The 24,626-nt window shown below is 35.6% G+C and overlaps 1 long non-coding RNA gene across 1 annotated transcript; it reads right to left on the bottom strand.

Annotated features, from left to right (window-relative positions):
* Positions 1 to 21,200: 21,200 nt before the first annotated feature.
* LOC100644936 lies at positions 21,201 to 24,626 on the bottom strand. The gene is made up of 4 exons (XR_001099199.3): positions 23,601 to 24,626; positions 23,462 to 23,515; positions 22,323 to 23,393; positions 21,201 to 22,243 (listed from the first exon to the last, which is right to left on the bottom strand). It is a non-coding gene; the product is annotated as an uncharacterized LOC100644936 (long non-coding RNA).

The raw sequence follows: 24,626 nt of genomic DNA, 5'->3' as shown, positions 1-24,626 counted from the left end.
AACCATTGGATTTCACGTACCGTTCCTCGGCGCGTGCACGCAACAGTACTCCTACGTGTCTCGATGTTTGACTACGGAGTTGCCATGAATTTGCCTACCAAATGGAATCCAAGCGTTTCCAGGAAGTCCACCTTTTTCCCTGATGTACAAAAATCTTCGAGACACAACGAGGATGAACGAGTAATGGTTCGAATTTTGCTTTATTTTCGACCGCCGCGTTGTCCAAACTGTTTTTGATATTACGCTACTGTTCGGGATGGGGACGAAAGTTCGCAAGGGAAAATATAGAGTAATTTGCTGCGTTTCCACGGGAACGAAGGAGTGTTCTGACATCTCGCTGGTGTGTCTGCCGCGCACCGCCAAAATGCTTGTGTTTGATGTCTACATGTATGTATTTTGAGAGAAAGAGATAAGAGTCTGAAGAGCTTCAACACAGTAGGAGGAAAGAGAAGAAACATTGTATATGCTTCGACTTATCTATTGTCACAGAATACTTTTATTACATGTGCTATATGTACAGTATAGATATAAAGTTGCTGTTATTAAACGTATGGTACAATATAGTTTTCTCCTCTTTTCATGTAGTATTAAATATGTAATCCATATGTTTTCTAAAACTTTTACGATGCTAGAATATCATACCTAAGATGCGAATACTATACAAAATACGCTCTATTTTCTATTTCATTCTACGATCTGCCTAAAAATATATACCTACGTGTATCATATGTGTCAGTCCTCTTAGGATGCGGGCATGTAGAAAAACTCCTAAAAGGAACTACACGTACAATCTTTTTCAAGACAAGAGATATCAAAGTTTCACTCGGTCGTAAAACTATGCATTGGTAATTGTATATTATAACAATAAGTAACAACTACGCTGCCGGAAAATGCATACGCTTGCTGTTGTAGCGGTGGAAAAGTTTCCCCTCTTTGTCTGCCTTTCTTTTTCCTTCATATATTTTGCTATGCTTTATCTTCTTTTCTTCACTCGTTTCACAAAAATATTCGCATCATTAGTAACAAGGTAACAAGTTGAAAATTGTTCGAATATAAAGTTACTCGTTACCAGCTGCCAGCTACATTTCGATGGTCGTATCATGTTTCGTGGATTGTCTTTTGTACTGTAACAACTTTCCGTGTAAATTATGAAGCTTGCCAAACGTTAAACCACTTGCGTGACGTCGTCAAGCTGAATATAATATTACGCGGCTAAATCGTCGCCGACGCGTCGAAGACGGCGCAGAAGCTTGTGAGTTTTCGTGAGTTCCTCCTCTTGTCTTTATTTTTCTTCCGTATCGATTCACCAGGCGCACCAAGTGACATGAAATTTCTCGACGCGGTGGCAGCCATCACGATAAAACAAACGTAGAAAATTGCGTTACATCGCGTTTGGACACGGAAGGTCTTATTTCCTGGCGGAAGTCTTGAAACATTAACCGTTGCAAAATAGCTCCGTGATAATTATTTATTTAACCCGTTGTTAATCTGGTTGAAAGCGACGAAACAGTTTTTACTGGCGGTGGCAACACGAAATATGTTATAGGAAATAGAATTGGCTAACTTAATTAGATCGCGTCGAGTCCGACGTAAGTTCGTTTGACATTTCGTTTACGAAAATTAACAGCAATAGCAAGGAGACTAGAGGAAAAAGGTAACGGATGCTTTGAACTGGAAACGAAAGTAATAAGGTCATTCCAATAACGAGGGGTAAATGATTCGCTTTGCAGAACAGAGTTTAACGTTCCGTTTCAAATGGTGGCTGTACGAGCACTAGAAACGCCATGAATCGAAATCATTCGAAGCTATGGTGTATACTTTTTACGTGGAAGGGCCGATAAGTCCTTCTGGAGTGTTTTCTTTCGCGTTTCCTCTAATTTTTTGCTAATCGTTCTTTATCGACCTCTCTCCCTGATTGAATGACTGGATTAAAGAATATTCTCTTAGCAATAGGAAGTATGTATTGCTTTTTGTTTTCATTCTCAGCGTTAATAACCACAATCTTTATTACGATCTAAGATTAGCGAGACAACTAGTAATGTCTTCTTGATGACGGCACAATGACATCGACGTTTACGCCAATTTCGTTCTTGCGACTATGTAATCGACGTTATAGATATTTTATACGTAGAGACAACGTTGATACAACGCGGAAGAAACAAGGAACAAGCGATGAACCGACCGAGCGAAGGGTAGGGAAAAAGGTCAACGACAAGCAGCGGTACCATGACCTTCTGCTCGCCACCTTTCTCGTGCCATAGCTTTCAGCCGCGCATAGTGACTCATCCTTTTTCGATCTTCGCACGGCACGTCTTTACTCGATGAGTTTTCATTTCTTTCGCCACAGCCTTCATCATCATGAACGTTCGCAACACCGCTAGTTCCATCGACGAGCGATTCAAATGCGAGACTGCCAGACCCGACTCGTTGCAGGTGATTCGTCGGAAGATTTAATTAAAAGACGCTACCCCAGTTTCCCCGTTTTAATCTGAAACCGTGGCTTTGCATTAACCACAGAATTCGAATTCCAGAGACCGTAATCGATGAATAAACGTAACTTTATGACGATACGTAGAGTTTCCTAGTCGGAACTCGTTTTTACTACGCTATTACGTGAATTTTCGTTAATGTAAGTTCGTTTTAAAGCGATGCTCTCCTTAACGTTGGATTTATGATTTCTATTTTTCTTGTTGGTGAATATTTGTCACACGATAAACACAGAAGCCACAGAAACAATAGATACGTCGCATATATAGTGGAACCGATTGCGTGCGGAATTGCATTTAACATTTGATTTATTTACGGTCATACAATATTTAAACTCATAAATATAATGGATTAATATTACATAACCAGAAAGGGAGGACTACGTTTTGAGACTGCGCCTCGAATTGTCACTTTATTTATTAACGAACCTCATTAATAAATTCCGGCCAGTCCACGCGTGCCATGTTTGTTTCACCATGGTTACAATTTTTTCCTTGAGACTGGAGAATATTATAGAGTTACGCGATTAGCGTTATCAACAATGCGACGCATCAAGCGACCACAGCCAGTGTAAACAAAAATTTTAATTAGCCCTGCGAAAGAGAGCGCAAGAAAATGAGATTTTGTTGTTCCATGTACGTTATCGCACTAATTAAAAAAACGTAGAAAAGACGGAGCTATAGTCGCGACTATTAATGGAGGATTTTCTCGTTTACGATACTCCTAGAGAGCATGAAACGAGAAGATCCTAGCCGAAGCATACCGTTCTTTTTCGTGTTTTATTACCTATTACGTGACACTCCATACAGTTTAAATGTTTCCCTCTGTATATGTATTATCCGTCACAATAATCCCTTCTCCACATCCTTCGATTACCTAAATTCAAATGATTTAAAAACTAGTCGTTTTATTACGTGAACGATCGATGCATGCGATGGTCTAACTCTAACCGGACTGGATATCGTTCGCAAACGCGCAAAGCCTCGAAACTGCTACGACATCAGTCTGAAGGATTAGAAACGTCCACGGTATCTAGCCATGGATGTAAAACGATGACGCGAGTCTGTCGTCCCGTCCTCGTTTCTATCCTCAAAGAGCTGTTTTCACGACCCAGTTCGATTTAACGAGCTCCTCCAAGTCGGAGGGAGTCAGTCGGGGATCGTGTTAGGTAGGACCAGGATGAGTGTCGGAAAGCAGATTTCTTCCGACGATTTTTCCATTCGGTACAATTTCCTCGTTAAAGGAAGTGTGGCGACAAGAGCGGGACGCTTACGCGAGCTTAATTGTAACATGCCATGGAACGCGGGGAGAGAACGAGCTTCTTCGTGTCGTCCTAGTTCTCTCTCTCTCTCTCTCTCCCTCCCTCCCCTGTTCGTTATATTAAGCAAGCTTCGAACAATCGGATTTCTTCGGTAGTATTACGAACGAAACTTTTAATTAAATGTAATGGTGTGACGCAATTACTGTGCCCGTAGCTTGTCACGTTTAACGCTCGGTATAATCAAGCGTATGTATTTTCAGCGTGGAAACATGCGGGCATAAGCAACCATTCTCTCTTTCTCTCTCCTCAGCGTGTTCGCGTGCACCAGTAACGTGTACGGGAATGTAACTAAACAAACAGTACACTCCGGGATCACCATAAGTGTTTGCGCAAGTAGTTGCCTACTATTATAACACACAGTTGGTGCACAGTGTATCAAACCATGTCAAAATTAGGGAACTCCTACGCACTCTGGTGTATCGGTATTGTTATTGCTGTTAATTAATAAACCCCTCCCAGCGATCTCACCCGAGTTCATTACCTCTTAATAAAACGTGCTAAGAATTTCCGCATCGCGGAAGTATTATTAACCCTCTGTCTTGAATACTGCGTGTCTACGAAGATGTTCTAAGATGGTATAGTAGATTGTATAAATATTAAACGACCTATGGGTTTTGGTATGTTCCAGAGTATTAAACGTATTGAAGCAAAACGCGTTAAACTAATCTTATACTTAAAAGCGGATGTGTTTTATCTATAATTAATATCATGTACTTTATGTAATCGATTAATAAATTTGGTATATTTCAAGTGAATTGCCATTTTGATAGTTCGCTAGCCAAGCATATAACAGAGTGGAGTATTCCACAATATGTATATTCTGTTGATATTCGACTATTTGAATGTAACTTTGTTTTTCATAAAATATTGTCACATCGGATGCTTCCAAACGGTTGCTAAAAGAGAAACTGATATTACGCGAAAGCTTCCACAAAGGGAAAAGTCATTGAGTCCGGAACTTGTCGATGTAGAAAATAAACACGTACATTTTCCGAAATAATCCTGTCTCCAATAATATTCAGACGAGAACATTTTTCAACTTTCTAGTGAAACTTCTTGACAAAGATAAAGCGAGTTGCAAGCGCGCCACGGATGGTTAAAAAATATTTGCAATGGTGTTATTGCAAGTGTAGGAATTGCCAAGTTGCTCTCGTAGCGGAAAAAATGATCCATAAACACAGATCCGCTTAGCGGAGGTGGACTCGGTTCCGGTAAAGTTTACGTGAACTCGCATGCAACGGATAGGTTTCATCGAAACCACGATAATCCCTTTTCTCCCTCGCATTCTCTCACTGGCTGACGGTGTAATAGAAACATCGGTAGCTTCGATACATATGTATTCGTTAAATGTCCGATACCAGACCGATCGATGACACGAACAATGAGTAAAGTTGCCTCTACTCTGTATGGAACTAGGCATTATCTCGTTGTAACAACAGAGTCATTCAAAATGTTTCCTGATACTTGACAATAGGGATGATCGCTTAACTGTAATTGCTTCATTGTTGAACTGTTCGCGATCAACCGGCATGTGAATCATCGACGATCCTATTTCGAAACGGATTAAGTATGGAAAGATTAAAACCGGCGGCGCGGTGAAATCGTGCTTACGAAACGAAGGAGCATCGCGTTGTTCTGCAATTAAACAATATTACCAGATGCTAATTTATAGAAACATTCATAGATTTTTCGATATTATACAAAACATTCTGAAATTCCGTTAGAGCGATGATGGGACACGAGCATCGTAATTACACATATTGGCTTTGAAACCAATCTAAAAATGTACATATATATATATCTACTAAAAGATATTTATTTGAACAGTCAATTATTCACTATATCATTTAAGCTTTCTAATATTTAGAGATATCGTTTTTAGCACTAATTATTATTTAAGATTATGGTTCATACTTTATACTAATTTGTAGTAAGTGTATTGCAAGTATAGTAAGTGTTTTGCAAGAAATGTCTTGCAACTTCTATATACGTTTTCAGCTCGGTTTCGGGTTTTGCCAATATAATCAAGATAGCGATTTTAAATTCTGTTAAACAGCTCGTTTGATAAATCGGTATCAAGTTCAAAATATCGCGGATGAAATAGCGACGAATTTTTTCTCATATTATTTCCAGTACAATAACTCTGAGGCTTGTGATTATATTTCTCAATGACCTACGCCAACTCATCAATTTCCTTACCTATAATTTATTAACACCCTATGTGTACGACGGGCTAAGAGGGAGGCATGGAAGGAAGTAATGAGTGGCAAGGCAAGATTTCCAGCTCATTGTATCGAAGATGTATGATAATCGCGACGGAAGGAATAATCATTAACGACTCTTTCGAAAGCAATCAATCTCCGTAACACGAAATCACTCGTGGCCCACGATGCATCTATTATATACGGCTGTTAAGCATGTATTTCCTGCCGCCACGTGGCGAGGCTCAATTTCACTGTTTTGCGTCCACCAGCACCTTTAATTATCGTTGCACGCAAAGGTTTAAGGAAAAGGTCGAGCGCTGAGAATTCGCGATAAACTGGACCGACTGTCATTCACCTGCCCGACTAGCGCCCTTTTCTAGCTTCAAAGAAACTAGCTGAGTTAACGAGTTTACCGATACACCCTATGTAAGATAAATGTTTCAAGTTTCCCCCTTCTTTAGCGATCGTCTTCGTCCTTACACTCTACCTCTGAAAACATTTCATTCGATCGATCGCCGATGATAAAAAATAATAGCTATCAACGAAGCTTTAACAGCTATAAATAATTAAACTGACAAAGCGTGTTTCCGCATGTGTGTATTTTTTTCGATCTTCACCGGCCCATAAAGTTAGCGTTTACATGAAGTTTATAGCCCTTTGTGTATATCTATTTTTTGTAAACGATATAATATCGCTGGGATAGTTAATTTATCGTTTATGATTTTATACAATAGTTTTAATCAGCGGTTATCTAAAACAGTTATCGGTTATTTCTCTTATGCAGGTAGCTGTAACGAGTCAATTCGTTGCACGCCGTTAGCGCGATAACGTTATTAAAGGAACAATATACACATAACGGTGAATCAATGGATATTATTAATTATAATTTCACGAAGACCAGACAATTAATTAGGTCAATGTAATATACTGGTCAGCAAAGTATTAATTAGTTGCTGGTAACTTTAATACTTGCAATAGTTTCGCCAGGACTGCAATTTCTGCGGAGTAAGAGTGCCAAAATTTTCCGTATAACTCCACGTCAACTAACTTTGTTGAGGTTCGTTGACCATTTCATTTTTCTTTCACTCTTTAAACTTCGTTGTTTCGCCCCGCTGGCATTTCGTTCGAACATGACTTAGCGATATATCGGCGATAGCGTTGCATTCAGACGATCCGATACCATCGAGCTATCCGAAACAATGCGTAAAAATTGAATGAGCGGTTAAAAAAAGAATAACGGCTCGTGTGTAACTTTTCGACAAACAAGTGAGTTTTGATACAGTAGCCATCCATCAACCGTGTTACTGTATTCTTATTGGCCAAACACCAGATTTAAATAAAACAGTCACGATCGCTTTATGTGATTATATTGCAGACTGAAATTAAAAGCAAACGGAAAAAGAGAAAACAACATTTATAAATGTCCTATACCTTTATATTTTAATTCAATCTGCCAACGTTTGCTATATATTTTATCGAAGAATGGAACCGAAGTGCACGTATTTGTCCATTTTAATCAATACCGCTCGTGATTGAATCATTTCTGCATCCAGTTTTTTTATTATCCTCATCGTGATCAGTTTCGCGATAGGTTTGTGTAAATTATACGAGCATGAACGAAGACTACAAGAGAAGAACAGGATGAATCGTTTTTTTCATTTTTTACAGGGAAATAGTTTCAAAATTAAATAATAGTTAGCAATACACTCTCAATTAATCCCATATTATCGAGATTGTTCTTTGTTTTTTACAGAACTTCATCAAATTGTAAGCTACTTTCAAAAGGATTAATCTTTGGATTTAACAACTTGTTTTAACTTTCAACTATGTCATATTAAAGTAAAATATATGTATTTAATTATGTCATATTAAAATACTATTCTTTAATCATAAATTGCATAAACATCAGAAAATCTACAAATATATACTTGTCATATCTTTTTCTTGTAATCTTCAGACATTATTCTATAGAAAATGGAATAGTTAAAACATGTAATATCTTTACGTGAATCAAATTTCAATCAAAGAACGCCTGTTTCCGTTATGGATTCGTAAACGACGGGAACGCATTAACAAAGAGGTAACTCCTGTTTCGTTTTTGTTACTTTCGTACGACAGTTGTTATAAAGGTACCTTATAAAAGCATTCCAGCTATTTCCTGGAAACGATACGGTTTCGTGCAAAAGTAGCGGAAATCAGTATACATATTTAAATTCGTCGGTTTACACGCGAAATAAAGTAATTTCAATTGTTGTGCCGCGGCGGACGACGTATGAATAAATTGTTTCGCTTCATAAATTCCCTAGAAAACAAAACATTAAACCACTCGCGGAACATCGCGCCGTACGCATTTTTGTAAAAACAAATAGCGACGACACGAGCGGATCAGAATCAAAATAATACTCGTACAAACGACAACACGTTAACTATCGCCATATTTTCAACGAACACGCGCCAATTATTAGGGAGCCGTCCGCTCGAAATGCAAACACATCGTGGCTACATGCGAACGCTACTTGCATTTTTTCCTGTCTCGTCACGATTATACCTCTGGTTTGCGGTTTCATTCTCTATATTAGATTTCGAAAGAAAAGGTCTGCCGATGAAGTTTTTCATCCTGCGCATTTTCAAAAGAATTTTATTAAAACGCGACATACAGGTTATATGTATTTTGTAAAGTGTGTTATCATCCAGCGGAGTGTGTGATTCTTCATAGCAAAATAACCATGCTTTTGGAATTGCGATTCGTTTCATAGGTAATTTAGTTTGAAAATATACCATAATATTGAAAACGTAAGTATTTATACGTAAAACTCTGATATTGGTAAACCAATGTGAAGGATAATAGTCAATATGAATAGATAGTGTATAATCAACGAATGGAATGATTGAACGAAAAAGAAATAGAAATTTCCAGTACATATATCCAGAACAAGGTTCATTATGTCATTACTCTAGACTGAATTAGATTCAATTGATCGGCATTTATTTAAAATTGATATCCTTCAAATGAGAAGAATAGAATTGTTTTAAAGAATCACACCTTTCTGCTACAATTTATGTCACTCTATACAGATTAAAATTGAATAGCCATCCATCCTTAGAATAGCTTCGTTACAACACGACGTTTATTCAAGAAAGGAGGAAACAAGCTAAATCGACCGATTCTTTCCCTTCCTTTCTAACTGGCGTTTCAAAGGCGTGACGAGGTCGTAATTTTAATTCGTCCATTAATTCACGACTCATTAAACATCGAATCCTTTTGCGATACTTTCGTCAAGGGTATATCGAACGAAACGGCTCGATTCGAGGCAGGACGTCGATCCATCGTTAACGCGTAACAATAACTGAACCTGCTACACCGACGCTCAGCGATGGATGAAAAGAGACAGATAGCTGGGATCATGATTCACGCTTGAATTTACATTTTAATTACATTACGTTTGATGGCGGTATTAATTTTATCGGAACGATCGACCGCAGGAATTCCGATATCTTCGGCGGTACCGGTGCGCGGCGAGCCATCGCGCGTGCAACCCACCACGACAATGCGCTTGTGACCGTGCACCGTAATAGATCAAAGCGAATCTGGCACGAATTAATAGTCCGGCAGGATGATCCATCGAAGAATTATTGCTATGTGTGGGCAAAGGAGACGCGACCGTGTACATACAGACCTAGGGGGTGGGATTCGGATGACGAACGTGACGCGTCGTCAAACGCGGACCCGTGAAGAATAAAAATGTAATTCGGTACGTGACCGGACAAAAAAAAAAAAATACTTCGTCGATGGATATATATATATATGCGGAGTGAAGTATAGGTAATGGAGGTAGGTAGTGCGCGTGCGACAGAAACACGTGGGCCAACGCGAGTCGAAAATTTCATCGGCACGAGTCATCGGGTAGTTGGTAATTAAATAGTGGCGATTTCGGCGAAACGATAGAAGTTTGAAAAAAGTTTTTCGCGATATTATGTACAAGTACCAAAATCGACGTTAGGAACAGAAAATGAAATATTCATTCTACCTAAACGCTCTACTTCACAGCCGTGATTTGGTTTTAATTACCGATACGCTGACGACCGAGAATTATCGTTCGCCCGTACCGGGTTCGTGACTCTACACGTCCCGTTTATCATTGCCTCTGCTCTCTTGTTTTCTCACCCAAACCCGGGGGAGATGTTCGCCACGGCGTGGCGTCGAAAATCGTCACAGCGAATAATCGACCGATATCGACGTTCCCGGGTAATTAGATCGCGCCACGATTTCGATGAACTCTACAGAGGAACACGAGGAATTGAATTACGTGTAATTAATTAATTTCAAAGAGTCGTACGGTACAGAACGAAGAGGAGATGACGATAAGAGGATGAGACGGCGTAAGATTGTCTTATTAAATTTTTCAATTTACTCGGAGACGTCTATGAAAGAGTACGAAGAGGCTGGAAACAAGGAAGAGTGAGAGAACGAAGGTCACAGGCTGTACAGAAGTTTTAGAAGAAAATTAATGCTTTTTGTAATACAAAAGATGACGATCTTTGATTCTTGACAAGACAAAGACAATGGCTTATTAAATAAACAAGGTAATTAGATACGAATCATCTCGAAGGTTTACGTAATAATACTGTCTAACATGTGGCTAACGGACCACTACCGCGAGTGTTATGGAAATTTATTATAAAATAATCTCATTAAAGCCGCGAGCAATTTCGTACAGCCATGGGTATTTTATAGCGATCCGACGAATGATCGAAAGACCAGATGCGCATGAACGCCGATCTACCATATGTAGTCCGTGATTTACCACACATTATATGAACATACTAAGGGACGTTTAAAAGTCTATAAAACTGCGACAGCTGTAAATATTTGTGCAACCAAATATAAAACATATCGCAATTTTGGGCATGCGTGTTGGCCCGGTATTAAACCTTTTATGCAAATGAATTTGAATAAACATGACATATGTTTTGCATGGAAGTTCAAATATCTCAACGTTTTTTAAAACAAATAAGAGGAAAAATATTTATGGAGGCATTCGCTGTATTCTGGAAAATGTTGATTCATCTATTAAACGAATAATTTGATTTTGTTTATTAACAAGTGCAAAGATACAAAATTCGCACGTATTTCTGATAAATTTTCTATTAAATTTTTATTGAAAAAGGATATTAGAGCACCCAAAAAACAATTTCGAGAAATGTATGTTAATTTTTTTCTTGCTCCTCTTTCTTACTTTAAGATTTGCATAAATCATAAAAAATTTATCATCAGCCCTAAATATTCCGCTAAACGGCGCTTTCTCAATGTGATAGACGTTCGTAATAATTCATTATCTGTAAATCATATACAAGATTGGCGTGCGAAATTGGCACACAATAAGAGGTTATTGAAGAGTTAAATCTCATGGGATGTACGCTGTTAAATAGAATATTCAACGAGACAAGAAAATTGCGATATTAGCCGTATTGACGTTGGTGACGTTATGCAAATGCGTAAGAGAATCCTCCGCAAGAATCTTCCATTTGCCTGACAACGCGTTTAACTACAATATGTAGGGCGTGAAACAACATCAAACAAGTGCTTTATGTTAAATAACACGATTTTGAAGCGACATTCACAAGAAATTCGTTAGTTTTCACAAGCATTTCTGTAGCGATTACAACATGTCTACATATTGTCCGATGTTAGTTTCATATAACAAGTCTTCCTGTTTCAACAAAAGTATTAATTATCTGGATCTTTATTATTAGCGAAATTTGACCAATTGTCAATCTTAATAAATTTTATTGCATAATAATAAAGTTCTCGAGTCACTTTTACAATTTTGCAACTTAGCTGATTCTTCTATTCGACGTAGAATTATAAAACTATGCAACAGAATTTTATAACTATACGATTTGTCACTTGTCAACTTATTGTAATTACTCGTTAATAAATTATTGTCCAACAGGGTCCTGGATGTCTATTCATAATAAAAGTAACTTAAGAAACTTAAACTCTTAATTTACAATAACTTCTGACGAACTATACGTTATACCCAGACGTTACCTGAACGCGATAGCCGCGATGCTTTGCAGATTCTTCGTCCGGGAAATAAGACGTGATTCGAGGCTCGAAGGAAAAGATAAGACGCAGGAAACAAGAATAACTCAAATGAATGATAAAGGTATGAGAAGGAGCGTTAAGGTAGCTGCTAATTAATGGGGACATTCATCTGACGCCATTTTGTGACTCACGGACCGCCTTCCTTCCGGGTGCTCGCTGCGTTTCTGTGCCAAGCGTAAACCTTAACGTTGTCCGTGTCTAGCGAGGACCACCGGCTGCCTGCATCGCCAACCGGAACGATTTGTAATCTAGCAAACCGTACCCAAAGATTGAGAGAGCCCAACGGGTCCTATACACCATTGTATAAATTAGATTTGGTCGCATCCCTTGCCAACACTGGCCGCAAATTTCACCTGCGTACTTGTCAGTCTTAATAAGATTACTCTCGAATTAAAACGAATCTCTACGTTGCTCCATATCGTTCATTTAATGATTCTTCCAAATTTGTATTAAGTTCCCCAACTCTGCAGTTTTGTACAATTTTTGCACTACTAGTGTTTTCTATTTAATAGTTCTTTTTTAAATTGTTGCGATCCATTTTCTAGTGTCCTTACGCTGCTTTTCTTGGAAAATGCTTTTTGGTACTAGAAGTGCTTCTTATTGCATCATAATATTTGTTGTTTAATGTCATTTTACTTTAAACGATTGTAATATTTTGTTGCTAAAATTTCTTCTCCCTTTGGTCATTCTGAAATCACAGTTAGAACAGCATGAAGTAGATATTTTAACGTTGACTCAGTTCCTGAGAAAAATCATGGTACCAATGGATATATTGATTCTGGCAAATATGTTTGTAAAATCTTACGACTTAAATTATAGGTATAAAACATCTATTTTTTAATTGTATCCGTCTTTTAATTCAACATTATACTGTACCGTGTAAGCTACTATATTCAGATAGAACTGGAGAGTAAACATATCATCAAGATATTTCTTTTCCATATTCCAATGGCAAGTACTGGACCAATAATATGTTAATAACTATGTGTTATACTAAATAATGTGTTAAGAGTAGCGCTTTGGTATAATGAAAATCCTTGGTGCGAACCTGGAACTTATCATGCGTTTGATCTTTATCGCACAGAGAAAAGGTGAGCGAGATATTAAATTTGCTGCGATTATTATGCAACTGGGAAAGAAGTAACCTGCATTAATAAAGCAATTTCTCGATAATCTAACAACTTTACTTTATACCGTAGCGGAATCAGCTGGTAATTGATTTCGCTGGAAATTTTATATAAAATAACTAGAATGATCAATCGCAATTTATTTTCAACAAGAAAACTTGCCAAGGAAATGGTAGAAAAATGGTAAATATTACCAATATTAGATGGAGCGATATTTTACGGTTCGTTAGATATGAATTTCGCATCAGAAGGAAATTATTTAAGTTCCCGTTATTTAAATAGCGCCGTGATCGTTTATAGTCTCATTTATAGAGCTGTATTATTCATCGAACGACGTGTTACGGATTCGTTTTCGGTAATGGATATTCAGATCGAGCGGGCGAAATCGAACAATTTGAAATAGAGTAGCGCGTACACTGACAAAACATTTGTTCCTGTCTTTTGTTAACATCAATACAGGCAATTTAATCGCGCTGCAGTTACATCTCAGTGTTTTTCATAATTAAGTTTTCTGTATTAATTATTTCCGGATAATGAGTTCCGTAATTAATAAACGTACAGGTAAAATCATTCGTAACACTTGTTATTTCGAACTTCAGAATGAAGTTGCAGTAACTTTTTTAATTTCAAATAACTCTTTAAAGTGATAAAAATTCATTGTGCATAGAATGAAAGAACGATGTACAATTAAAATCCAGTATATAGATCGGGAAAAATAAATACAGACATATTGACCGACGAAGTTGAATTTGTTAATCGAAGTTACATTTAAAAAAGAATATTATATGCGCTGTTAGCTGTATCTTATTAACTCTCCTACGTTAAACTAAGATAGACAAGGAAGTATTCTACGATGTTAAATGTTGAATTAATTTTTAGTTCGTAATAATGCAAAAACGACAAGAACGTAATATTTAAAAGTCGAGAAAAAATTGGAATACTCATTTCAGCGTTTATTACCATTCGCGTAATAACACACTGCTACGATCCGTATAAATAAAAGCACATATTATTCACTTAAATATTTTATTTGTTTACCGAGTAAAATTCTTTTCCGCCGCTTTTTCTGACCCTTAATATACCTTCAATTATGAAAATTTAATTTCACCAGATGAATCCACCGGATAATGACCCTTCATTAGCGAGATGAACTCAGCCAAAAGTTTATAACGAAGATTTATCGCAATTTCGTGATCGTCTCGTAATATGTGCTCATTTTCCTTCTACTTAATCTTCATAAAATTCCAACTACTAGCGAATCGATGTCGTATTCGATATAATTCCTCGAAAATCATCGCGTGATCGATTGAATTTAGAAAACCAGAAAAATAACCGAGGAAAATAATCGCGCGAACTAGCGAAGTTCTTTCTGAAAGTAGCTGCGAAAGGAAACGATTAAAATCGTTTATTTTTCAACGAGACAAGCTTAAAAAGCGTTTCATCTGAATTGACATCGGTTTGTCGTCGAATAAACACATTTACGTACACACTGTTTGAGTTTGAACGTCGTTTTCACACTCGTATAATGAGCTACGATTAAATTCACGAAACTTCCGTAGCGTTGAGTAAAACGGAAGGTCAACAGGGAACTAAACGCATAAAAAGTTGTTAATTTGCTCTTAGGCACCGGCTATTTTACTCGATTATGCCACTTGAGCTTCTATAAAGTTGTCCCCGCGGTATCGGGCCCACACCTCCTCGCTTGTCGATTACTTCGAACCAAGACACGCGCTTCCACCTCTCCCAAGTCATAGCCACCAACTTTATATTGGCTTAATTGCATTTAGACGTGAAACTTTAGCTGCACCTTTTTTCTTCTAACTTTTCTTTTCGCATTGCCATGGTGCGAGCTGTTAACTATCGATACGTGGATTGATCGTTGCGTCAACGTTACTCCATCCATTTTATATTTGGAGACAAAATCATTTAAAAAAAATACTTATGAAGTGTTATTATTATTCGTTAGTAAATAAGTTATTATTTTTATTTTTTAACTTAAATTAGTAAATAAGTGTTATAATTTATAATGGAGTTTATTAATGTTCTAGATTGTTCATTATTTCTTAATTACTGATATCATAAAACATTCAGGGAATATGTTTCATGTTTCATACTGTCATGAGGAAGACAGTAAGATTGATCCTGAGAAATTATTGTTTGGTTATACGCCTCATTTGCTGTACATTCTTGGGGAATTAATTAATCGTATCACATACTCATATCAAATCCCACAGACTTTACATGTAACTGGGAATTTTGGGGCAGCAATTAAGGGAAGTGCTTATTACCATGTAACAATATCTAGATATAGTGCTGCATATTGATAAATGAGCTACGTCGAAGAAAAAATATTGTAGTATCGGAGTATTTAGTTATACTTTCGTGTTTTATCTTAATTAATCAAGAAATATTTCGTATTCATGATATATTCATTTATTATATTTTAAGGTCAAATTAAAATGATTTAATGCTCTGTAATAAGTACCATCTCACAATTCTATGCAATTTTATATAAAAATTATTTTGAAATAGGAATATGTGAATTTAGCTCTTTAAGAAAATGATGAAATTAATATAATTGACACATTCTGTGATAGTGTTTACCATACGAATATGTTATAATGAATATATTAGACCGTAGCGTAAATAATGAATGGGTATTATATGTAAAATGATTCTGTAAGAATTAAATTCAGGTTAAACCAACAGAATCACCTTTTAACATCAATCGATGCCAACGGCTAATATGTCGAAATGGCGATAGTTGGTTGCTTCGAAGCACCAAATTTTCAAATACAATATTGCTTTAATGCAGTGATTCGAAACATTTGCAATACTTACGATCGACATAAAGAAATTATTAGGATGTGTTTGAAATTGTTGTGCGTATCCCTGAAAGGAATATTGTATAATATAACTAAGACGTTGTACGTCCCTTTGCGACACATACATGAGCATAATTTTGTTTATTAAGTTTTATACTGCAATATAAATCACGATGCAACGGATACGCACAATAACTGAAAATATGTATACCTACAATTTCCTTTATTACGCTAATAAAGGAAAATAAATCAATGTAATCGTAGGGAATTTTTCTTTATTAAAAAGATAGTAATAAACATACGATTAAAATCTCTGTATCGCTTTGTTTCATCGCGATAATAATTCGAAAATAAACACGCAGATTTGTGGCAAAAGCGAACAACTCATTTTTTTCCCTATAAAATTTATATATAAGTGCGTTATACAGAATCGTTCCACCGTTGTAAAACTTTCAAACGTTACGCGCTTTACATTATCAAAGAGAAATATAGAACGCGATTCCAGAAATTTATTCATGCGCGAGTCTAACGCCATTAATGAACATTAATATAATACAATAACGAAGAGAAAGAAAGGAGGTCGTGAAATTTATTGGGATTTAAATAACAGAATAAAATGTACGGTGTGTAAATTTTGTTTCTAACGACAAAAACTGTTGACCGGCTTTTAACGCTCACTTCTATTTATCGAGGATTTTTGCCAGTCATTGACGATGAACGAATGACACGCTCCGTGTCACGAGTACAAAACCAAGAATTTATTTACCGTCATCTGTTTATTGTTTACACGTCAATTTATGAAACTCTAAATATTTTAAAGCGACCTATTTACCGTATATCGTATCAAAATAATAATACTTATTGCAATACCATCATTGTACATACTGTTGTTGCTCCATTTCATTTATTTATACATCGTTCACAAATTAATTAAAGCAACAACGCAGTAGATTGTTATTACCTTATTCCTTCCTTTTAAAAAACCGAGAACGAGGGTTTAGTTACAAACTCATATTTGCAAAGAAATCTTCTCTACAATAAATCAACATGAACGACAAGAAATCAGGAGAATTTCTAATATTTCATCGGTGAAATACAGAGTAACGAGAATTTGCATCGTTACCGCTCTCATTCTTTTTTCATGTTTTTCCACGGAAACCGGTGTAATACAAAAATACACGTTCTACATTCTACGCATACATCACACGTTTTTCATGGATATTTTCATGCATGTATTTAATATTTTGCAAATAATTTTATCAGAAACGACTGACAAACTCTGATGAAATCACCGGTTTAATGTCTGCTTCGGCCATATTTTTGAGATAAGAATATTGCAGTTGGCAAAATACAGAAACTTACGAAATAAAAAAATTGATGTAGAGTGTATTTATCTTATTTCGTCACGCCTTCAACCATATTTTTTTATTATGTCGTGAATGCCGACGGATTCATATGAAACAAAAATCTTCAATCAAGCCGAACTCGCCACGGTGTATCGTAATTCCTCGCTTTCCTCATAATAGAAAATATAACTTCGTGGTACAGAATATTAAATGTCCATGACGAAGATAGCGCAATGGAAAGTGGTGGGGCACGATGCAGATCGCAGTTGAAATTACTATTCCAATTGCATCTTTCCACTGGTAACGCCCCAGCTAGGAAGAACAGGAAGAAGGGTTAAGGCAGCTGGAAAGCTTAATTTGTTGGAGATAGTAAAATCCGTGGGTTTAATACATATTTATAAAGCGCATTAATGTAACCTAAAGAATATTCATGAAAATCTTTCCGAGCGCTCTCCCGGCGTCTCGCGTTTCCACATCCGCTTCCTATTTTCTAGAAAACAGAAGTAATACGCCAAGAACTAAAGCCAGATGTTAGAATGCGTACCGATGCAACTTATAATCTTCCTTATTCCGTGTTGTGATTTTCTTTAACGGTATGGTAGAATGTCGCGGCGATATATCCACCTTTGTTCCATTGCAAGCTTTTAGATGACGAAAAGATAACGAACGAGGTGAAATTATTTATTATTATTTATTATTATTTAAAGAGAGAATGCAGAATTCCAAGATGCTTGATGTTTGTTTATTTTGTGACATTTAGAGAATTCTACAGTTCGTAATAGTATACTAGTGATTAATGCAATTAAGATTTAATAGCTTCTTCAAAAGATCGTCGTTATTTGCTATTTATAAAGTCGGATTTATTTTCCTTTCTGTCTCCTGCACAGATACTAAGACATATGAAGGAATTATAATTATTGTGTTCATGTTTATCGTTACATTAATCAGTTATAGTAATGATATACGTTGCACGTGACTTTTGTGGCGGGAACATCGCAAAATTTCTCAGGTAAATAAGAACATCTCGGTGAATTCTTGAAAATGATCGAGCAATATTGCGAGGGAATTTTATAAAGAAATAAAAGAATTTCTTATCAGTTCTTTCACAAGCATTACATAATATCCTGACATGATAATAGGAGAAATATGTATAAGAGGCTGGACAAATATTTCCTTCATATTCTTGCCTCTTGACATGTCTCTCTGCTTTATATGCATATGTAACCGCCACATTATATATACTACGTATGACAATAATATCACTAAAAGTAACTTTAGTACCTCTTGACAGTTATGTAATACAATTTCAAGACAGTTAAATATATATAATATTTTATTTCTTACTTAGTTCAGTTATGTATTTAATATCGCTAAAATCAAGATCTTCTCTAAATACTGTCGTTATCTCTTCAGCTTCAAATTTATTTACCATTACAGGCTCTTTGTGAGAAAAAAAGATGAATAAACTTTATTCCAATACGGTTAAAAGATAAAGGATAATGATGAAATTAGTAAATTCAATCAATAATATAATGTCATTATGATCTTACTGGGCACATAGCTGCTACCTGAGGGAATCTGCATCGTCTGCTGTAGAAGGTACCACACTTGGATGGATCCTTCAAAAGACTAAAACCAACAACTAAAGTAAAAAGTTAGAATATCGCTTCACATAAAATTATAAGCAGAAATAGTAAATAAATGAAAGTATCCTCACTGCCTCAGCGAGTGTTATAAAACAACGTGGTATCGAAATGACGGAGAAAAATAAAAGAAATATTTTAATCGTTTGATACATGTTTTCTTGTGTACAATTCTTGGTGTATTCAATATTGACGTGCCCACACTTCTACTTTTTATACACAATAATCATTCAATGTCGCAGAACATATAGATAAATGAAAAAATCATTACACATGTTTTATGCGGCTATGTCAACATTAAAAACAATTTCTCGTGACTGGTGCATCACGATTTACTGTTTTACAATTTATTATTGCACGAAGTAATAAACTTCGAATACAGAATTACGAAACATATTTATCATTTATCAAATGCTGATCAATAGCAACAGAAAGATGAAACAACAAATATTTCTGTTACTGTCAGAGACAATGGAAGAGATTGACAACTTTCAACTATGCAATGCTGCATTTTAATATTGTTACTGTTAAAAACTTTTCTTTAATTCATTACTCATACACAAAATACGAAGTAAAATAGTAATAATATTTGTTGCTTATCTAGACAGCTGTTTCTGCTTATCTTTACTTCAGCTATTATTTTAAAGTGGCAAACAGACTTAATAACTGTTCCATGTTTCTCTATGTCGAATTTTTGCGTGCGATATGAATACTGCGCTCATTATATATTTCAACACTATTATTTATAGTAAGTTACTACAATAGATTAAATCTATCGTTATGAATTTGTCACGAATAGATAATATATCCACATAATTTATTTCTCTAGCAAGACATATATAAAAATGCGTCGATATAAAACACAAAGTAATTCTTCTAAAGAGTTAAACAAATAGAAAAGCTTGGAAAAACTCAGTATTCCAGAATAGTGTGACAATAATATTAGTCCGTGGACATCGTATTATTTAAATCTTTTTATTTATGAGAAGATGTATGAATACTTAAGTCCTTCAGACATCTTTAATGACAAAACGAGTTTTCCATGTTGTTCAGGTTGTAAATGTGTCAATTTCAAAGCTATTAAATATTGAGCACAATATTAAAAGCAATAGGAAAGACAATGATGTATTGTAAAACAAATGCTTTATTTTTTAATAATATTTATTTACACAAGAAGTGTCAATAATGGACGACAAATTCCATCACAGTGCTAATCTTCCATCTAATAATATATGATATAATAGTATAATATGTAATATCATGTACATATATTTATTTTTATTCCTCCACTGCGAAATTTTCTAGAGAAAAATATGCATTATTTATTAACGAAATATATTATTGATACATATGTTTAAATATTTACAACGTAGCGTTTTGATTGTCGAAGGGAAGTAACACAGCTCAAAATCATACGTTAAAAGTACTAAAAAAGTTACAATACTGCAATATAATATTAAAAATCATGAGAAGGTAATATCATATACAATTCATTATTGGCCAATTTTTACTTGCATACGAAGGGTACAAAATTAACATAAGCGTGTCATACTTCAGTAGTATATGATATGAATCTCTGGCACATATTTCTTATACACACGTGGAATAAGCCATTGGAGAAAAATGTTATCGATTAATAAAAAATATAAATTCATATATAAATCAATATACATACATATAATATAACACAAAAGTTCAAAATACTTTAAATTATTAGAAATACTACCACAATTTCTTTATCAAAATTTTGATATATATTTATATTAATATAAGAGTTTCCTTAATATGCAATATTACATAATTGTCCTTATGCCATCGAAGACATAACTAAGTAGCCTGTTAAGACGACAAGCAAAAAAGAAAAACGGCTTCAGTGATGTATTCATTTTGAAGCGTATTCAGCTCTTGGTGCAAGACGATGCAATATCGATATTTTGCTTCGTATTTATACTATAGAATTGAATTGTTCTTTGTTGTGAAAATATTTACGAACACTTATATTTAATAATAAATTTTTATAACTGTATAAATGATTGTGTAGATACATGAGGTCACGAAGTAATAAAATTTGAGTACACAAAATTTGAGTGACGTAAATAGATAAGTGAGAACAATAGTCTTGATTAAAAAGCGGATACTCCAAAATCACACATGAATATTTATTAAAGAAGGTAAGAACTCTTTTATTACAATTGTTGTCACAAATCTATACCTAACGATTCACCACCTTGTGTATAAGTGTAGGTATATACAGTATCATTTACGTATGAAAATTACAATGACGAATACTACCTTAATCTATCAAGACCATATAAAACTATTCTTAAATTCTTAATCTTCACCATAAAATCTAATCATTTTACAACCAGAACAGATAACTTTGTTGATGTGATGTTAAATTGCCAAAGAATAAAATAAAGAAACGAAGACAAGAATTCGAAATTTTCAACAGTAAAATTTTAAAAATTATAGTGGCCGATGAAGATATGATTAAGTAATTGTAACTAATTTTTAGGTACGATAGGATTTCTAATTCCTTTTGATAATTTACAACTTAAATACTTAAACTATTTTCTGTTTCATTAAGCAAAAAGGTGCCTGAACCGTCAATAAGCTTTTACGTTGCTAGGTGCAGTAAAAGAAATGCCAGCATAGCGATTCGTAAAATGTGACAAATATTATCTGCTTTGCTTTTATTTTTTTTCACTTTGATTTCGAAACGTAAACGTGTTTCAGAAAACAAAGGATTTACTAAAGGAAGATTAATATCGTCGCGTATAAATACGCATCGCGTTGTGTCCCGAAAGCGATACATTTTGAATAACATAAAAGTGATCGGGAATATTTGAGAGTTAATTTTCCTTTTGTTCAGTCTTCGCCATCACTGTTCCCGCATAAAAGGCAATGAAACACGAACGGATCAAATAATCAATTTTCTGAACAAAGATAAATTTAAATTAATTGCCGTCTTAGTCAAACATTGTGCTAATTTAAAATGAGCAAGGTGTTGCCGTAAAGCTTATTTATATATAAATCCAGAGGTATCCAACTGGTGAATCCTGGTATTTCCGTTCCATTATCCTCCCATAATGATAATTAATCGCGCAGAACAATAAAACGTAAAGATCAAAAGACAATAACAATAATGCAATGCCGAACGTTCCACTTGACTTCATTTTATCTGTTAATTTAATGATATGAAATTGTTTCCTGAAAAACGATATTCGTACTCGGATTGCATGATTGACTGGAAAACATACCTGCCAGATAACATTTCGTGTAAACTCGGTCGATAATCATATTGTACCCTTTGGAACACGTGTTTACGTAGTTGCGAATACGCGATCATATCGTAAAGTACATAAACGAAAAGGAATGCTGTTTCCTCGTTGAAGTAGCAAGAGTCACGTGAAAGTACCGCGCACGGGATCATTTCGCGGATATACGACTTTTGCAACACCCTCGACCGGGGTGGAGGGAGTTCGGCTTGTTGGGAAAGTTTCACGACTTAAGCCCTATGCTTCGTCTTTCTTCTCGTTCAGGGAACAAGCCGGAGACGGCGTATCTAAGGAAATCCTTAGCCAGGTATCACAAAGTTATCACAAGACAATGGAGAGCAGATCAGGTAACTTAGTGAGCAGCGCAAAATCGAACTCGAGGGCCGCTTCTGCTAGCGCAGATAAAGTTACCCCCTTAGTCGTTCTTTTTCCTTTCCTTCTCTTCATTTCCCTCTTACACCATTCCTCTCTTTATCCTGTCGCTCTCTCGCGTTGAAAAGCAGTTTCTTTCTTTATTTTTCCCCTTCCCATTCTTACTTCATGTCCTCCCCTCCTTTTTCCCTTCCTCCTTCGCCATAAGATACAACTTTCCTATTTCCTTTGGCGTTTTCACCCGAACGAATAAGAGAATACGCGTTCCAAAGAAAATCTTGGTTTCCACAGTGATTCTGATGGAATGTGCCGAGGTCTGATATTTTTTCTTCAACGAAGACTCCTCTTCGACAGGGGAATTGAATATTACGGGAAAATGAAAAGTTCGAGAAGTTAGATTCGAAAAGAGAATCGTTCGGACTCGATAGACGAAAGTTTCGATGTACTTTAAACTGCTACTGATTTTTTTTCTGGTCAAGGAGATCATTAAACAAATTGTGCGGAATCCATTGTTATATATTGCATTTTCTTATTGCAGGCTCAGGGAAATGAATATTTGAACGAATTTAGTATGCTTTAAATATGCTCTATTTTCTAATACTGCCCAATCACACAAGAAAAATTTATAACAGTGATGTGCCATATCGTCATATATATTTATCCTTGGATCATACAGACTCTCTAAAAGAAAATATTCTCGATTAACAAATTGTATTATCGGTTAACATGGTCAAATATTTGTAACGTACTATACAAATCGGGTGTATATAACCAGGAGCCGGGCGCCCATTTTTACAGACGCACTAAAAAATTTATATATAATATATATATGCAATTGCTTAAGGCCTTAATTAATATTTTATCTGTAATATAATATTTTCTACTTACCTTAGCGTCAGCCAGCGTAATGAAGTAATCTGACATGAGAATAATAGCGAAAAGGAAGACAAAAAGTCTCACCAATTGATTCATATTGCTACCTGATTGATTCTCATAGCAATATTGTGCTTCTTATATATACCGCAATGTTTAAACGTTTTCACATATAAATAGATTTATGAACTGTTGCGTGAAGCAATAAAACGAGCCTTTCGTGATAATCGTAGAAAATATGTAATATAAACTTTGTATTAAAAACATATGAATTTTTGAAGTAGTAAATTTTGCTTATAAAGTCAGGAATAACAACAAAAGCGATAATAATTATTATCCAGGGATGCCGACATTAATCTATCAATTTTATTTACGAATGCCTAAAATTAGTGAGCAAGAGTTTGATCACGCGCGCAGAATCAAATTTTTCTTTTGTTCGCTTCGCAAGTTCTAGTTACAACGTTGAAATTTTCCATAGTAATAAGGAACAGCCGAAAAATATGTACCGCGATCCTCGGTTCTGGACCGCCATGAAATCTTCCAGATTTACATAAGGGCCTCATTTGCATGAACTTATTAAATTTTTACCATGAGTAGTAAAACATCGTACGTAGATACGAGTAAAACTACCAGCAGGTGGACTTAATGTGTTTTAATACAGGCTCCTTTTTTACGAGCGAACTCCCAAGCAGCAGAAAGCGTAAAATTTCTCGCGTCTGTTATATTCCAGCCTTAAATTTGCGTAATGACAACTTCCACTACCCCACCGCCGTTTCTCTCTTCAAACCTATTTCTTTTTGCCTACTTCCCACTCTTCCTTTCTTTCCTTTCTTTCTCGTTTCCCAAGTTTTCGTTCACATGTTAGTATACGGTCCATCCAGTGTCGTTCGTTATGTTCCGAGACTTCTAGCTTAAATGCGCATTCACAATGAATTCGACGCAATTCCGATTTGCCACGTCTCGAGTCCATGCAAATACTCGTTCTTAAACAAGGTGGCAGGAAAGCATTGCATCAAGGATCAACTCCTTTGTTCGCCAGTC

The sequence above is a fragment of the Bombus terrestris genome, chromosome 12, assembly GCF_910591885.1.
Source record: "Bombus terrestris chromosome 12, iyBomTerr1.2, whole genome shotgun sequence".
Classification (NCBI taxonomy): domain Eukaryota; kingdom Metazoa; phylum Arthropoda; class Insecta; order Hymenoptera; family Apidae; genus Bombus; species Bombus terrestris.
This window is presented reverse-complemented; position numbering and strand designations above follow the sequence as displayed.